Genomic DNA, 16,207 nt, shown 5'->3' with positions numbered 1-16,207 from the left:
TCATAGCACACAGAGATGGTAAGAAGGGAACAAGATAACAGTGAGGGGTTCGTTCTGTGGTCTCCTGCTCTGGTGGGTGGGTTTTGCCCTGAAGGGTCTGCAAAAAGGGATTATCTGACATTCCAAGGGTATGTTATCTTAGATGCAAAAAGACAATAGAAAACCTCACTTAAGGTCAAGACTGACTTTTGTTAAGGAAGCTACAGGCCTAGGATGAGAATACCCACTACGACGCGCTTTTAGTTAGGAATTTTTGTGTTCAGACCATCCTAGTATGTAGTTACTTTCGGTCTGAATTAGTAAGGCCTGCCATGCAGGCCTCCCCCAAGCTTGTCAGGTTTCTTACGTGGCCTCTTTTTCGTCCGTGCTCTTATTATGGGCAAGGCCCAAATTTAAATTCTTTAAGGGAGAGGTAAAAATTTCTCTTCAGCCCACAGGGTCTCAACTGCCTTCAGCTCAAAATATTCCACATGGGCAAAGTAGTACATTTTGGGAAGCCTGTTCTGAATATCTTCACTTAACATGGAACACTTTAAAGACCTTATGAAGGTTTACCCGAATGAACAAAACCTCCATTTTATACCTCTTGCCATATAGTTAACCACAGAAGGTTTCTTACAGTTGTAGTTTGGGGACCAATGGTGTTTCACAAGTGTGCTTCTTCCGCAGGTAGCCTTCAGATGCCACTGGACAAACCCAATCCTCACAATCACTCCATTTTTAACAGGTTACATGCTTTGTAAAACTGCTAATTTAATGTTTCCATTCTCCCTAAGTAACAAGTCACAGCAGCTGTTGATAGTCATTCTCCTCAACTCCAGATGAGGGGGAAAAAGCTCAGTGCTGAAGTGACTTGCCCAAGGGCACTTACACCTTTGACTTGTGGCAAAGCTGGAACTCTACAGAAAGAGGACGATAGGAGGGGAGGCAAAGGCCATCCTTCTATGGCTTTCCGACTCAGTTCCCGGTTCCCACCGCACAGCCCTCCCCTGACCCCATTCTCCTCCCATACGATCCCAAAGAACAACATGAGGAAACGAAAATTAAAATAGGTCAAAATATATGCTCCCAGAAAAGTTTTCAGTTTCGTACTTCTCCCCCATATAAAACAGATAGGTCGTGGAAGGAGCTTGGAAGAACGCTTCTAATCTGCCAAAGAAGTCCCTGGGCTGAGAACCATATTATCTCACTATGCTAATAAAAAAATGAAAAGAAAAATGTATGGCAGGATTAAACACATAGCAGGTTTAAAGGGAGAGACGTGTGTATAGAATTGTCTCATGCATGAGACGGAATATGAAAATAATTACAACAGTGAATATGATAGGGTCATGAGTAATTTATTTTTTGGATACATAGCCATAGGAACAGGAAAAAAGGAGAAAAATCACATAATCATCTTGGTAGATGCAGAAAAAGTACTTAACTAAATTTAACAACCATTCATGTCCTTAAAAAGAGTCAGCAGGGGAGAGGGAGGGGGTGGGAAAAAAAAGTCAGCAAACTAGAAATAGAAGAGAGGAAAATTCCTTCATCCGAAAAATTAGCTACAAAAACTATCGTATTCAATGGTGAAATAATGCAAACACCCCCATCTCCACAAATAGGATGCCACTATTATCTCTTCTATTCAACACTGTACTGGTAATTCTGACCAGTCCAATAATACAAGAAAAAGAAAACATACACAGATAAGAAAGGAAGGAGGGAAAATAACTAACATTATTCACAGGTGACATGATTGTGTACATAGCCAATCCCAAGAATATACTGATAATTTTCATTTCTGGGTAGGATATAAGTCAGGGGTGTCCAAACTTTTTTCAACGTTTTTCACCAAGGGCCGTATGCGGTAAAATACACAAACAGCCGGGCCACTCACTTGAGGTGAAGTACGCATTGCCTCACCTGGTTTATTTAAGTAAACTAAATATATTTTTGGAATTTGCTGCGGGCCAATTAACAATGGATCATGGGCCGCAGTTGGCCCGCGGGCCGCAGTTTGGACACCCCTGATATAAGTCATGGCAACCTGATTCAGCTTCAAAAACTAGAAAGAGCCCAATAAGTTACAAAAATCACATGTTCAAAGACGTTAGAGAAGTATGGAAGCATTAAGGACTAGAGAAACCGGAATTCCCAAGGGGGAGCGCCTCTGAGTAAGCCCAGGATCCTCACTTGTCTTCTTCTCTGGGGGGTATTTGCCAATTCTGGGTGTGGCCTGAAGATCACGCTTGGCCCAAGCAGAAGGACTTTAGTCCAGGGAGAGAAAGCCAGGCTTAGGGGGGAGCATGAGCTTGGTGTGACCGACTAAAGCCCCAAGATGTCCCAAATTCACAGCTGATTTTTGCCACAGGAGCTTTCCTGAGCTATCACTACATACCTACCAGAATGGCTAAAATGAAAAAGAGAGAAGATATCAAGTGATAGAGAAGTTATGGGGCAACCTAAACTCTCATATGCTGGTGGCAGAAATGAAAATTAATACAACCATTATTGCAACCTGGGAGTATGTACTAAAGTATATATAAAACTGACAATATGGCCTAACAATTCATGTGTTAGGTATATACCCCAAATAAATGCATTTATATGTTCACAGTAATACTATTCATAATCACTAAAACTAGAAATGATCAAATGTCCATGGACTGTGAAAAGATAAACTGTGATATATTCCCACAATGGAATAGTATACGACAATGAAATGAATAACCTAGAACAAAGCGCAACAATAAGGATGAAGCTTACAAGGTTGACTGAAAGAAGCTACATACAAAAGAATAAAGACTGCATCCTCCCGTGCATATATAGAGTGTGAGGACAAGTAAAATCAAGCTATGCCTTTATGTCAGGATAGTGGTCACCCTTGGGGGTGGGGGGTAGTGATTAGGAGGAGGCATGAAGTAGGCTCCTGGGATACTGGTCATACGCTGGTTACATCGGTACGTTCAATTTGTGAAAACTCATCAAGCTGAACACTTATATTTCAATTAAAAGTTTTTTAATTAGTTTTTTTAAAAAACATACAACATAGTAAAATAAAAGGAGGCGGGAGACACATAAATTACTCAAGGCTATAAATATCATCCACCAAAAGTCATCCTGGAAATAGCACCATTTGAATACTGAAAGTACCTATCCATATCAAATAGGTGCTAAACAGAGAAGGCTCACTAAGAAATAATAGTCCAATTAATGTGATAATTATCTAAACCTTCTCAGGTGTGTCCTGAGACAATTTATTCTGCTGATGTCATTCTGGCCACAACAAATAGGAAGCTCATGTAAGGACAGCATCAGGCAACTTGACGAAGTCAATAATAAAGGAAGTCTTCAATCATTATGCATAATTTGAAACTAGTTTTTAGTAATTACTTACGTTATTATTTAAAAATAGAACTTTATGTTCCCAGCAAGCAATTAAAAGTGACAAGCCATAAATGTAATCATGTAAGCAAAAAATAAGTAAAAGCAAAATGATTCAACTTTGAATAAATTCTCCCCTCAACAATTTTCGACATTTACATCAAACAACAACTTCTAACCCGGAATTTGATTTAGATAGGTTCTGTATTTTAAAATAATATAAAAAGAATACTATATCAAGTTAACATTTCTTCAAACTCAGAATTAATTTTACATACAGGTATATCTTCCTCATAGATGCTCCATGATCCCAGAAAAACAAGGACAGTTCAAGGATCCCTGTCATGGTCTCTAAAGAGTCATTTAAATCACAGGTGAGGAAGAGTTATCAACCTGTAACTAATTCTCTGAAGAGAGCCCTCTAAGGAAAGCAAATCACAAACACCCCATACTCTGTATTCTGGATGTATCTCCATTTGAGGGCTCAGTTCCACCCGTATGTACACCCTGCTTCTCACAGAAAGAGTCACGTAATGCTGGCTCAGGAAGCTGGACCTGTACTCTGCTTTAGTATGATTCTCCATGCAGCACTGATCTACTGATCACTTCCAGCCAGTGTCCAGTAATTATATACCTTCACCTTTACCAAATGACCCATTTGCTGCTTAGATCCTGGATACTACTGGACTATTCTGGTCAGACAGGGCTTGTGAACCTCATCTTGTTTTGCAATCAAGAGTCTCGTGAAGCATGCATATGGGTTCATTAAATTGACAGAGGTATCTAAAAGTTGCATCAGACTTAGGCAGACTTTACAGCATTTCTCCTGTAAAACAGGTACAAATAAACTTCACCAAGGCAGTGGCTGGTACATTAATAGGCACCCATAAATGGTAACCTTATATCATAATCGTAATTACGGTCGCAGGAGGGTGAGATGCAATCGACCACCTCAGTAACCACCATGTTATTACGAGCATTCTCAACATATACTCATGCAAATTCCAGTTGTATACTGTCACCTACAGAGATCAAAACAATCACTGGACAGGCTGGTAATAGGATGGTACTGTATAAGACTCAGGAAAACAGGTAAGTAATTATCCCTTTATAATTGTAATAGGCAAGCCACTGTTTATAGTCAGGGGTTCTCAATAGGTGACAATTTTGTTCCCCAAGGGGACATTTGGCAATGTATCACAACTGAACAGTCAAACTCAAGGGTGCAACTGGCAACTAGTGAGTAAAGGCCAGGAATGCTACTAAGGATCTTGTAATGCACAGGACAGCCCCACAACAAAGAATTATCCAGCCCAAAATATCAACAGTGTCAAGGATGAAAGACCCTAGTTTATATATGACTTTTTAATCCAAAAATAATGGATGAGAATCACTGCAACCAATTCAACCCATTTAAAATAAAACCCAGGAGATAGCTTCATCAAAACACACAAAGCTATCTGTTCCCATCTATTTATTTGTATTTAAAAATCTAAACCAAAAAAGGCTTAAATGAAAAGAGGAGAAAAACTGATAATGAAGGAGGAGGAGAGGTTTGTGGAAACCTTGTCCTTGGGTAAACAATCTAGTGCACAGTAAAGGGACCTACCTTGGAAAGCAGCACAGCCAGGACACTGGGACAGACCCTTCCTGGGTTCAGTCAGTATCTTGCACAGCACAAACTCTTCATGGGAATTGTACTTTCAATGAACCCCTTGGACAGATCCTATTCTCATTTTTCTTGGGTGGGGAAATTAAACCTCATAAAAGTTATCTGGCTCAGGCCACACAGGTATTAAATAAAAGAACTAGGATTCAAACCCAAGTCTGTAGACACCAAAGCACCATGCTTTTAACCACTCCACCAAGTTAAACAGTTTATTTTATGTACAGAGACTAAATCTCTGGAAGGATACTCACAGAAATATTGAGTATGGTTGTCTCAGGATAGTAGATATTAGGTGATCTTGATTCTGTATGTTTCAGAATAGTACAAAAAGAATCTTTGAAAAGGTAAAACTTAATGGACTCGAATGCACTAGGTTCTGGTTACTAAATTTATAAGCCCAAAGTGAGATTTGTTATTATTATTACTTTATTGTTAACTTGGATCACCTACATCACAATATAACAAGGCTAATTAATAAAGAAAAATCTGGATTTCACTTTCATTCACTGTTGTTGCTCCCTTAAGAAATTGGTTTCTTGGCTCACAACTGAGGCAATTTCCAAAATAATTTTTTAAATAGTTTGTGATGTGAGATGGAAGCTTAAGCAGACAATGGAAAAGAACCCATAGCCTAATTCCAGAACCTACTTCCGCACTCAGTTGCTGACATACTGTGCTTTGGTCCAATGTTGCCATCAATTTTAGGATTCATTTTGTTCCTTCCTACACATTGGATGAGGACTTCAGGTAATTTAGAAAGTAACAGCCTAGATTGTGACTTTTAAAAAAAATCATAGATGCTATTCTGTTTATTTAGATACAGACCTTGATTCAAGAAAACTCATCCCTCAAGCCCCAACCAGCCGGCTGCCTACAACTATGAAATTACACCTATGCTATTTGTTGTGTCCAGAAATAAATACATAACACTTTCTTCTCCTCTTCATAGCTATGGTAACACTGTTCACATTTACTGAACACTTAACTACATGATAGAGACACACACATTACATGCATTCCCTCATTTAATTCTCACCACAAACCTGTGAGGCAGATACTGTTATTGTCCCCATTCTGCTGATGAGGAAACGGGCTAAGAGAGGGAAGTAACGAGTACCACAGTCACACAGAAGTAAATGACAGAGTCCAGGCATTGTGGCTCCAGAATCCCAACAGCAGCTCAAGCCAAAGAACTGTAATTATTGACATTCTCATCTGGCCCCAAAAGGATCTGTATCAGAATGGGCTGTCCCACAATATTATGACCAATCCATAAATGCAATGTTCAAATATTCAAGACTATTACGTAACAAAGCGAAGCCACTTCATGTCACCTCAGCACGCAAAACTAGGTTTAATGGTGGGAGTATAAGGAGAGCAACTGCTGCTTCTGTAACCAAACCATCAGAGCAGTCTTCACTGACTAGGTAGTGTCAGAAGCACCCTATCAAGTAGAGGCTGAATACTATTCATGACATGGTTTTCAAACCGCTTTTAAAAAAGGAAACATGCTTCCTTCCACTGAAATCTTATGGAAATATAATTCATAAAACTAAACTACTGTTTCAAACGGAACAGAAGTCAGAGACCCTATTCCCGCCTCACAGAACCCTTCAGTGGCACTGATACTGTCAAGAATTCCCAAGGCTCTGACAAGTATTGCTTAAAAACTAATACAGAATCCCAATACAAATACTAGAATGATGTATTATGGAATTAGACAAATTGATATTAAAACTTATATGGAAAAAATGAACACTTAAAAATAGCTATAAAAACACTGCAAATTTTACATGGGGAACTTATTAGACATTAAAACGTACTCTATACTGAAAACAGTATAGTACTGCCACAACAAAAGACAAACAGATCAGTAGAAAAAACTAGAAAGAAGAGAATTAGACCCAAATACATATGGAAATTTAGTGTTTGACAAAAATGGCCATTTCAACTCACTGGGTAAAAGACAGATGTTTTAATAAATGGTCTTTGGACAACTGAGTAGCCATTGGGGAAGAGATAAAATTAGATCCGTATCTAACACGATTCATAAAATCAAACTCCCAATATATAAGGGCACTACAGTCATGCGCTGCATAACATTTTGGTCAACAATGGACCACATCAACAATGGTGGTCTCATAAGATTATAATGGAGCTGATAAATACCTACCACCTCCTGATGTTGTAACACTGTAGCACAACTGGTGTAAACAAAGCTATTGCCCTTCCAGTAGTTTACAAGTATAGCACATACAATTACATACAGTACGTATGTGATAATGGTAATACACGACTGTGTTACTGGTGTATGTGTTTACTATATTAAACTTTTTATTGTTATTTTAGAGTATAAAAATAAGTATATTTTTTTAAGTTTGCTGTAAAACAGCATGCCATGTTACGTCAGCAGCAGCCTCACATATCACGTTTACCATATCTCGATTGCATAATTTTCTCTTGTTCTTGATTTAATCTTGTTTTGTACAGTAACATGTTGCACAAGCTTGTAGCCTAGGAGCCACAGGCTGTACCACACAGCCTAGGTGTGTAGCAGGCTATACCATCAGGTTTGTGTAAGTGCGCTCTCAGATGTTCACGATGACAAAATTGTTTTACGACACATTTCTCAGAACAGATCCCTGTCGCTAAGCAGCACATGACTATGAATGTTAAAAATGAAACTATACAAGTACTGGATCTGGATATACCATGTTTCCCCAAAAATAAACCCCAGTTAAGATCACCAGCTAGACGGACGCATTTAGTACGTTATGATAATGTCCCAGAAGATGACATGACTATATTTGAATAAATGTAGATTGTTGTACATGAAAAAATAAGACATCCCCTGAAAATATGCCCTAATGCGTCTTTTGGAGCAAAAATTAATATAAGACCCGGTCTTACTTTCGGGGAACTACGGTATATGCTGACTGGAGGAGGGATGTAAGAACAAGGAGATAAGGATGACTCAGTTGTTAGTCTAAACAAGCAGACGAATAGAAATGTCATTATCTGAGATGGGGGAGAAAACTGCGGGAAGAACAGGTTTTCAGGGAGAAGATCTGGAGATAGGTTTTGGACGTCATGAGTTCAAGATCTATATTGGACACCCAGGGACAAATATTGAGTAGGAAGCTTATTACCTAAATCTGAAATTCAGTGGAGAGGTTCTGACTAGAAATATACATTTGGGAATTATCATAACATAGATCAGACCAGTTTCATAAAGCTTCTGTGATGACGGATATGTTTTATATGTGCACTGCCCCATATGGTAGCCAGGAGCCACATGAGACCTGAAATATGGCTAAGGTGACTGAGAAACTGAATTGTTAACTTTAGTTAATTTGCATTTAAATAAGCATGTGTGACTCATAACTACAAATTGAACAAAGCATATATATGAGGTGTGATCAAAAAATACGGTGAATGCTGCCGCCGAGTGCCATCCAACGGAAAGGCAGGGATCTTTAATACAGGAAGCAGTGCATCGAACCTTAGTAACAGTGTGTGACAAGATTCAACTTGTTTGGTGCAGTGAGTCTGGAGTGAGCTAAAGTTGAGAGAAGGTGTGTTTTAAAGTGTGCTGTAAATCATGGATCGAACAAGCATTAACATGAAATGGGCAAATGGTTTCATCGTCCATCATGACAATGCTCTGTGTCACACATCGCTTCTGGTACAGCAATTTTTGTCAAATAAAAACATTATGGTGTGTCCTCATTCATCTTAATCACCGGATCAGGCACCATATGACTTCTGGCTCTTCCCCAAAATCAAAATGACCATGAAAAGTAAACGTTTTGAATCGATTCAGGACATCGAGGCAGTCATGACAGCACAACTAAACACACTCACGAAAGAGGACTTCCAGAACTGCTTCAGAAAGTGGCAAGAACGATTGGATAAGTGTGTTCAAGGCAAGGGGGAGTACTCTGAGGGGGATTAATGGCAATGTGTCTTTTACTGTAATTTTTTTAAATTTAAACATTCACCGTAATTTTTTATCACACCGCGTACATACTAAGATCACTTACCATTACGGAAATGCACATTAAAACCACAATGAGATACCACGGGATGGCTGTTACCAAAACAAAGCAAAAACCAAAATAACAAGTGCTGGTAAGGATGTAAAAAAATTGGAACTCTGCACTGCTCGTGAGAATGTAAAATGGTGCAGCACTATGGAAGACAGTATGGAAGTTCCTCAGAGAATTAGAATCACAATTACAATATGATCCAGCAATTCTACTTCTGGGTATATACCAGAAAAAACAAGATTAGCCTGAAATAAAGAAATTCTCTAAAAAAGATGGGAGCTCACTGAAAGTACACAGGAGCCAACCCAAGGAGCTCCTAATGGCCAAAGCTAGTACAATTTGAGCAACAAAATAAAAAATGACAGCACTGAATTTTAACCCATAGAATAAAATAAATATCTGTGAGTTCATACTGATATAAGTAAATGAATGAGGGGAAAAACAGTTCTATTTCACAGAATTTCAGTTAACAAATAAAGAAGGAAAGTGGGAAATAATTACCATTAGGTACAGTAATAAATGTTGCAGACAAGATCTACCAGTAGATGCTAAAAAGTTTGAGGCACAAAAGGATTTGCATAACCCCAAAGTATTTTCTCAAAGATGTTATCAACTACAAAGGTAAAGATAGTCTCTTATTCTTGATAATTACACTATAATTATGTATTGAGGAAGTATTTTATTTTTGTAACTTTTCTGCATGTCTAAAATTAGTCAAAATAAAGTTTTTTAAAAATTAAAAATACATCTGTATCCAGACCCTCTTGCCCCCACCAAAAAAAACCAACAAAAAAAAAACCCCAAAGTTAATGCAGAGGGATGTTTACGCAACATTAGAGATCAGAATTCTAAGCTATTATTAATGATGGCCAAAGGTAGAAAGAAACTAAATGTTTATCAAAGGCTTTCCTAAGAATATGGGCACATACTTTTTTAGTTTTTCTTTTTCCCTTATCCCAGGACCATTAAGCAAAAGTACTCAATCCTGGGCATTTGAAGTACTTGTTTTATTTTTATTTCGTATTTCTCACATAATAAATTATCTATGCTAGTTGTAGATATAATTCTTTTTTAAGTAAAAGTATCTAAATTCTACCATCCAAAAAGATAAATACATTCTTAATGCATCTCCTTCTAGAAAATAACATATACTTCTCCTATATAAATGGTTACAAGTCCAACAACCCACTCTATACTTAAGATTCCCTATTCATCACCTATTTTATAGCTACCAAACAAAAAACCTTAAGGAAAAAGGCAAGAGAGTACAGGGTTACCCATCCCCTTTTCCATCATTTTCTCTTTCCTGAATTTTGTAGACAGCCAAGTTAGGCCTTATACTCGGGTTTATTTACAAACTTCAGGATATTTAAAATAAAGGCTAATGCATGTTTAAATATCCCCATTCCCAAGTCAGGTGAGTAGTCTTGCCCCCTGGCAGCCCAACACAGTAGTTGAAGCCCAAGCAGGATTAGTAGGCATACTTTTGAGGGAATAGCCACAAGTGGGGTGTCAAAGCTCAAATAAAATAAAAAGGGGAACCACTAATGGAGCAGCCCAACATGGAGTGATAATGGCCAAGGACCTCAAAGGGAAGGGGGTGGCAGCAGTGATGAGATATTGGCTACATTTAAGGGGATGGATTAAATAAGTATCTATTAAGGATAATGAGAACTAGGGTTTCACTATCAGGGCAAGGAATTACAAATATGGACAAGAAAAAGCTAAAATAGACTTTGTAGTTTTAGATTGGAATTGGAGGTTAACTGTGTGACTCATGGTTTTCCTATATACTATATATATCTGCAGATATATACATATACACATTCTCTCTCTCTCTCTCTCTCTCTCTCTCTGTCTGACAAGTTCATCAACTTGTTGCAATGATGTTGCTAACCTTTTTTGATACCAGAGGGATTATTCATTATGAATTTGTACCAACTGGACAGTTAACCAAATTTGGTTACTACTTGGAAGTGCTGTAAAGGCTGAGAGAAAAAGTTAGACAACCTGAACTTTTTGCCAACAATTCATGGCTCTTGCATCACGACAATGCACCAGCTCACACGGCACTGTCTGTGAGGGAGTTTTTAGCCGGTCAGTAAATAACTGTATCGGAACACCTTCCTACTCACCTGATCTGGTCCCCAATGACTTCTTTCTTTACCCGAAGATAAAGAAAATATTGAAATGAGGACATGTTGATGACATTCAAGAGATCAAGGGTAATACGATGACAGCTCTGATGGCCATTCCAGAAAGAGTTCCAAAATTGCTTTGAAGGATGGATTAGGCACTGGCGTTGGTGCATAGCTTCCCAAGGGGAGTTCTTTGAAGGTGACCGTAGTGATATTTAGCAATACGATAGTTCTTTAACTTAATTTTACCAATGAGTTCGTGAACTTAATTTTCAGACCTTGTGTGTGTGTGCATGCAGATAACAAATATTTATAGATGTAAATGTGTCTGTGGACCAAATATTCATATATATCTACATTTGCATACGTGTATTTCTAGCTCTATGAAAGCCTAGGAGCAGGGATCCTGCTCCTCCCAAACAGCAACGAGTACACCCAGCACTGAGAACTTGGTTTCTAAATTTTATTCTCCACTAAAAGGAATCAGGGCTCCTTAGAGAAATGGTTGATTCCAGGACTGGGGCAGGGAAAGTACAAGATGAATCTGAAACATCTCATTGTGCCAAAAAATAAAGTGTTAAAAGAATGATGGATATTAAATGGATACAGAAGCCAGCTTAAAAGGGCCCCCACAGCCCATATCTGGGACAATTTGAGCATCAGACTAAATAATGATAGTTTCGGATTAAAATCCTTTAAATATAATAGAACATCGTAAGTCCATACTGATACAAATAAATGAATTGAGAGTCTGATGAAGATTAGATTTAGTTTTAAATTATCTCTCCTGAGGATACTATACAAAGGGAAAAGAGTAACTTGCAGTGGAGAAGGCTAGCAGGAACTATCCTACGGTGATAGAAGTAAATATAATCAATGAAAGGCAAATCAACATTGAGTGCCACCTGATAGGATGCAATGAAAACGTAGACAGCTTCATGTTTTGATATTCCTGCCAAAGCTGGGTAATCTGCATTTAATCATGAGGAAATCTCAGAAAAACCCAAATTAGGGACATTTTACTAAGTAATTGGTCTGTAGATTTCAAGAGTCAAGGTCATAAAAGGCTTTAACTGTGGAACCATCCCAGTCTGAGGAGAATAAAGAGGTACAACAACTACAACACTAATTCTGAACTGAATCCATTCATTTACGGTATCTTCAATAAAGGGTATAATTGGACAACTGATAAAATCTGAACGGGATGTGAGGTTTACGTGCTAGGAATGTCACAATGTTAATTTTCCGATTTGATGGTGGTATTATGGTTATATAGAATGTCCTTGTTTGTAGGAAATCACACTAAAGAATTACAGGGTGATAAGACCTCAAATGGGTAGCTTACTGTCAAATGGTTCAAGAAAAAATTGAACAAAACAAGTGTAAAACTTATAAAAAATGAAAAACATTATTGTAAGAAATTAATGGATGATAATGAATGGATAAAATGTGGTACATCCATATAATGGAATACTATTCAGCAGTAAAAAGAAATGGAGTACTGATACATACTAACGTTAATATTACTGCAACCCCTAATTTGTTCATTACTCTAATATTTGTAGAAAGATGTTTTGTATTTTGCTCAATCATGATATTAATTAGTACCAGTTTGGCTGGTTGATTCATAAGTTTAAATACAAATATCCATTTTACCTTTTAACAAGTCTATTATTTTAACTGTGTGTCTAACTGGCCAGATTATCTTGTCTATTCAGCTTCTAGGAATCGTTATCTCCCCAGTGTCAGTGTTTCCATCTGTCTTACCTATGTGACCTGACCCACCAGAGACCCTAATGTACTCATCTTGCTTCTGTCAGTCTCCCCCACCCTACTACATCATACTCATCTCCTTGATGTACTGTACACTAATTTGTTATCCTTTCCTGGGCTCTTCTTGTTGGGTATCTCTAGAGACACCTCAAAGATTGGGAGTTGATTTGCTATTCCTTTTACGCATGACCACCTAGCCCAGGCTTATAGCTCTACCTACTTTCCTAGAAGCAAACTTAACATGCTCTTCTACACCCACCTACTCTCACTCCACCTTGCTCCAGTTCTAGACAACACAGTGAATTCAGAGGCAGCAGAGCTGTCTACATTAAACTTCTTCAAGACTGGGGGACTTTTCATTTCTGTCAATCACACACAGTTGCCATAAGGATCAAATACGATGATGTGAGAATTCTTTGTAAACCAGGGGTAGTCCTGATTACATAATAATTTCTGTAGTTTCTGAGCAATTTGTATATATTTTGTTTCATTTTTAGTACTAACAAAAACCTGCAGTATCACCAAAAACTACAATAGCTCCTCCTTATCCACAGTTTTGCTTTCTGCAGTTTCAGTTACCCACAGTCAACCATGGTCCAAAAATATTAAAAGGTTCACTGGCATCCAAATACTATTGTTTTTGAGAACTGTTTTTCACCATTTCCTATTCCCTTCTCTGCATGATGAATAAATTTCTTTGTTAAATGTAAAGAAATACATATATAAATATCAAATGGAAAATTCTGGAAATAAACAATTTATAAGTTTTAAATTACATGTCATTCTAAGTAGTGGGATGAAATCTCTTGCTATCCCACTCTGTCCAACCTGGGACATGAATGATCCCTTTGTCCAGCGCTTCCATACTGTATATGCTACCTACCTGTCAGTCACATAGCAGTTTTCGGTGATCAGACTGGTTTTCAGAGAGATAGACCACACTCACATAACTTTTATTATAGTATACTATTATAATTGTTCTATTTCATTATTATTAGTTACTACTGTTAATCTCTTACTGTGCCTAATTTAAAAATTAAACTTTATCATAGGCATGTATGTACAGGAAAAAGACACAGTGTAGTATATAGGGTTGCATACTATTGGCAGTTTCAGGCATCCACTGTGGGGGAGCGGTCTTTGAAAGTATCCCCTGAAAATAAGGGGGATTATTGTAATAAGACTGATTTCCTCCAATCACTTGGGGCCACAAATGTAACTGCTTACCAGGTCAAAGAGGTAATGTAAGTGAGCAAAGCAGAGTTAGGTGGAATTGTGGTGTAAAGGAATACACGCTCATCTGAAAGGAAAGTAAATCTTAACTTAGGCCAATTGTTGCCAGGCAAGAATGTGCACCAGTGTCACCAGATCGCCACATTTTCCCTAAAGGGTCTGAACTCTTGGGATTTTTAAGTGTTGACACACATTTTAAAAATAACATCTGAAAAAAGAACATTATCCGCATGCCATATCCCAGCATCTGGTCCACAGCAGCCTGCTTCAGAGCTGGCCAGACTAACTCTCTAAAATAAAAACAATACAAAGTGAGGAGGTAGTGACAGTGTAGCACGAGGAAAGAAAAGGAACTATACAAGAAGCAATGTTGTTCAGAAATAAAAAATTAGTCCTAATAAGGATTTTGAAGCTACTTAGTCCCATGCCTAGTAAAAAGAGGCCCATGCAAAGTAACCCATTCAAGATAACAAAAATGCCAAAGAGGTCTTCTGACCGCTTCAGAATGACTTTTCCACTACATCACACTGACTCCCAGGGGAATAGAATTACAGAGCGAATAGGACATTTTGTTACGGGACAGTAGTCTGCAGTACAAACTCAGAACCAGGAGTCGAGCTCACTATCTTCCAGGAACAGACTCCGAGCTCTAGAATATTTTACATAGATTAAATGGTGACCAATACTCCCAGTCTCTTCAGACAGCGGCTAATGAAATGTGAATGGTGACGAGAATTGGCCATCAGCAGAACATAAAAACCACAGAGTAGCCCAAGGGAAGTAGGGAAGGTGGGAACCTTCACCTACTGAAGAAAGAAGGAAAAAAATAGAACTGACCAGTGTTTAATTTTTTCTTATTTGAAAAGCAAAATTTCAAATGTACTTGCTCCATAAAAGCAAATCTTATAAGTTCAATTGAAAACAAAAGAAAGGAGAATAGAAGAGATGTCTATGCCTTTTTTGTCAGTCCTACAAAGGGTCTCTCTGAAAGTTTGTTGTTTTAACCATTTGCTAGATAATCTCTAAAAATCATTTAATTCTCAAGAATTTAGAATCCTAGAATTCTAAAGCTGGATGGAGAAGTAGAAGCCATTCAGGTCATCTCTCTCGATTCTGTAGACTTGTTCTACCAATGTGTAGAATCACACCAAAACGCAGATCTCCACTTTACAGATCAGGAAATCATTAGATCTTTTAAAAAGTTATCTTCCATGTGCTGTTTCTCAAGAAGTTACTGGAAGACACGTTCCAAATATAACATGTAGCTCTTGAATAAGGAGCAGACCAAGATAGAAATAGTTGATCCAAGAAATGGATCCGTTATAAGAGAGAAGCAAAGGGAAATTCCAGGCAACCCCTTTGCAGCAAGCCTAGAGCAAAATTAGTCCACACTGCAGCTGGGGGTTGGGGGAAGGTGTCTAGAAGGAAAGTCTCCAAGGAAAAAATATGGAATAAATAGACCATTTAATAGGTTTGATCATGAGGAAAATTGTACTAACTGCTGTGGGAGCAAGCGGGAAGAATCAGAAATAAGTAAATAGACAAAATAGCAAAAGCAAAAGATGAACAATAAAAAGAATATAATCAGGTTATACTGTTTGGCTTGGCAGTGAACACTATTTATAAAGTCACTAATAGTCTAAACACTGCTATATCCAAAATCTGTGATATAACTGTTTTGGTTAAGATGGGGCAAGAGGGAAAAATAAGGGAAGAACTAAATGTTTACCTACCATAAAAACAAATCAACAGATAACTCCAAAAATTAAGAAATGAAGAAATAACAATACAGCATATTACTTAGGAATATTAATACAAATTTCAAAATAGAGTTGAATAATGGTTGAATAACTTAAAGAGATAAATGTGCTAGCCTCTGGGAGCAGGAACTAAGGGATGCTGTAAGCAGGGAAAAACTGTTTTTCTCTGTAAACCTTTTAGTACTATTTGACTCAAAACTCTGCCTGCATTACTTC

General features: G+C 37.8%; 1 protein-coding gene across 5 annotated transcripts in view; it reads right to left on the bottom strand.

Annotated features, from left to right (window-relative positions):
• IDE (insulin degrading enzyme) overlaps window positions 1-16,207 on the bottom strand; it is a 111,675-nt gene that overhangs the window by 70,350 nt on the left and 25,118 nt on the right. The gene's annotated exons all lie outside the window — the stretch shown is intronic.

The sequence above is a fragment of the Rhinolophus sinicus genome, linkage group LG07 (assembly GCF_036562045.2).
Source record: "Rhinolophus sinicus isolate RSC01 linkage group LG07, ASM3656204v1, whole genome shotgun sequence".
NCBI classification, from domain to species: domain Eukaryota; kingdom Metazoa; phylum Chordata; class Mammalia; order Chiroptera; family Rhinolophidae; genus Rhinolophus; species Rhinolophus sinicus.
This window is presented reverse-complemented; position numbering and strand designations above follow the sequence as displayed.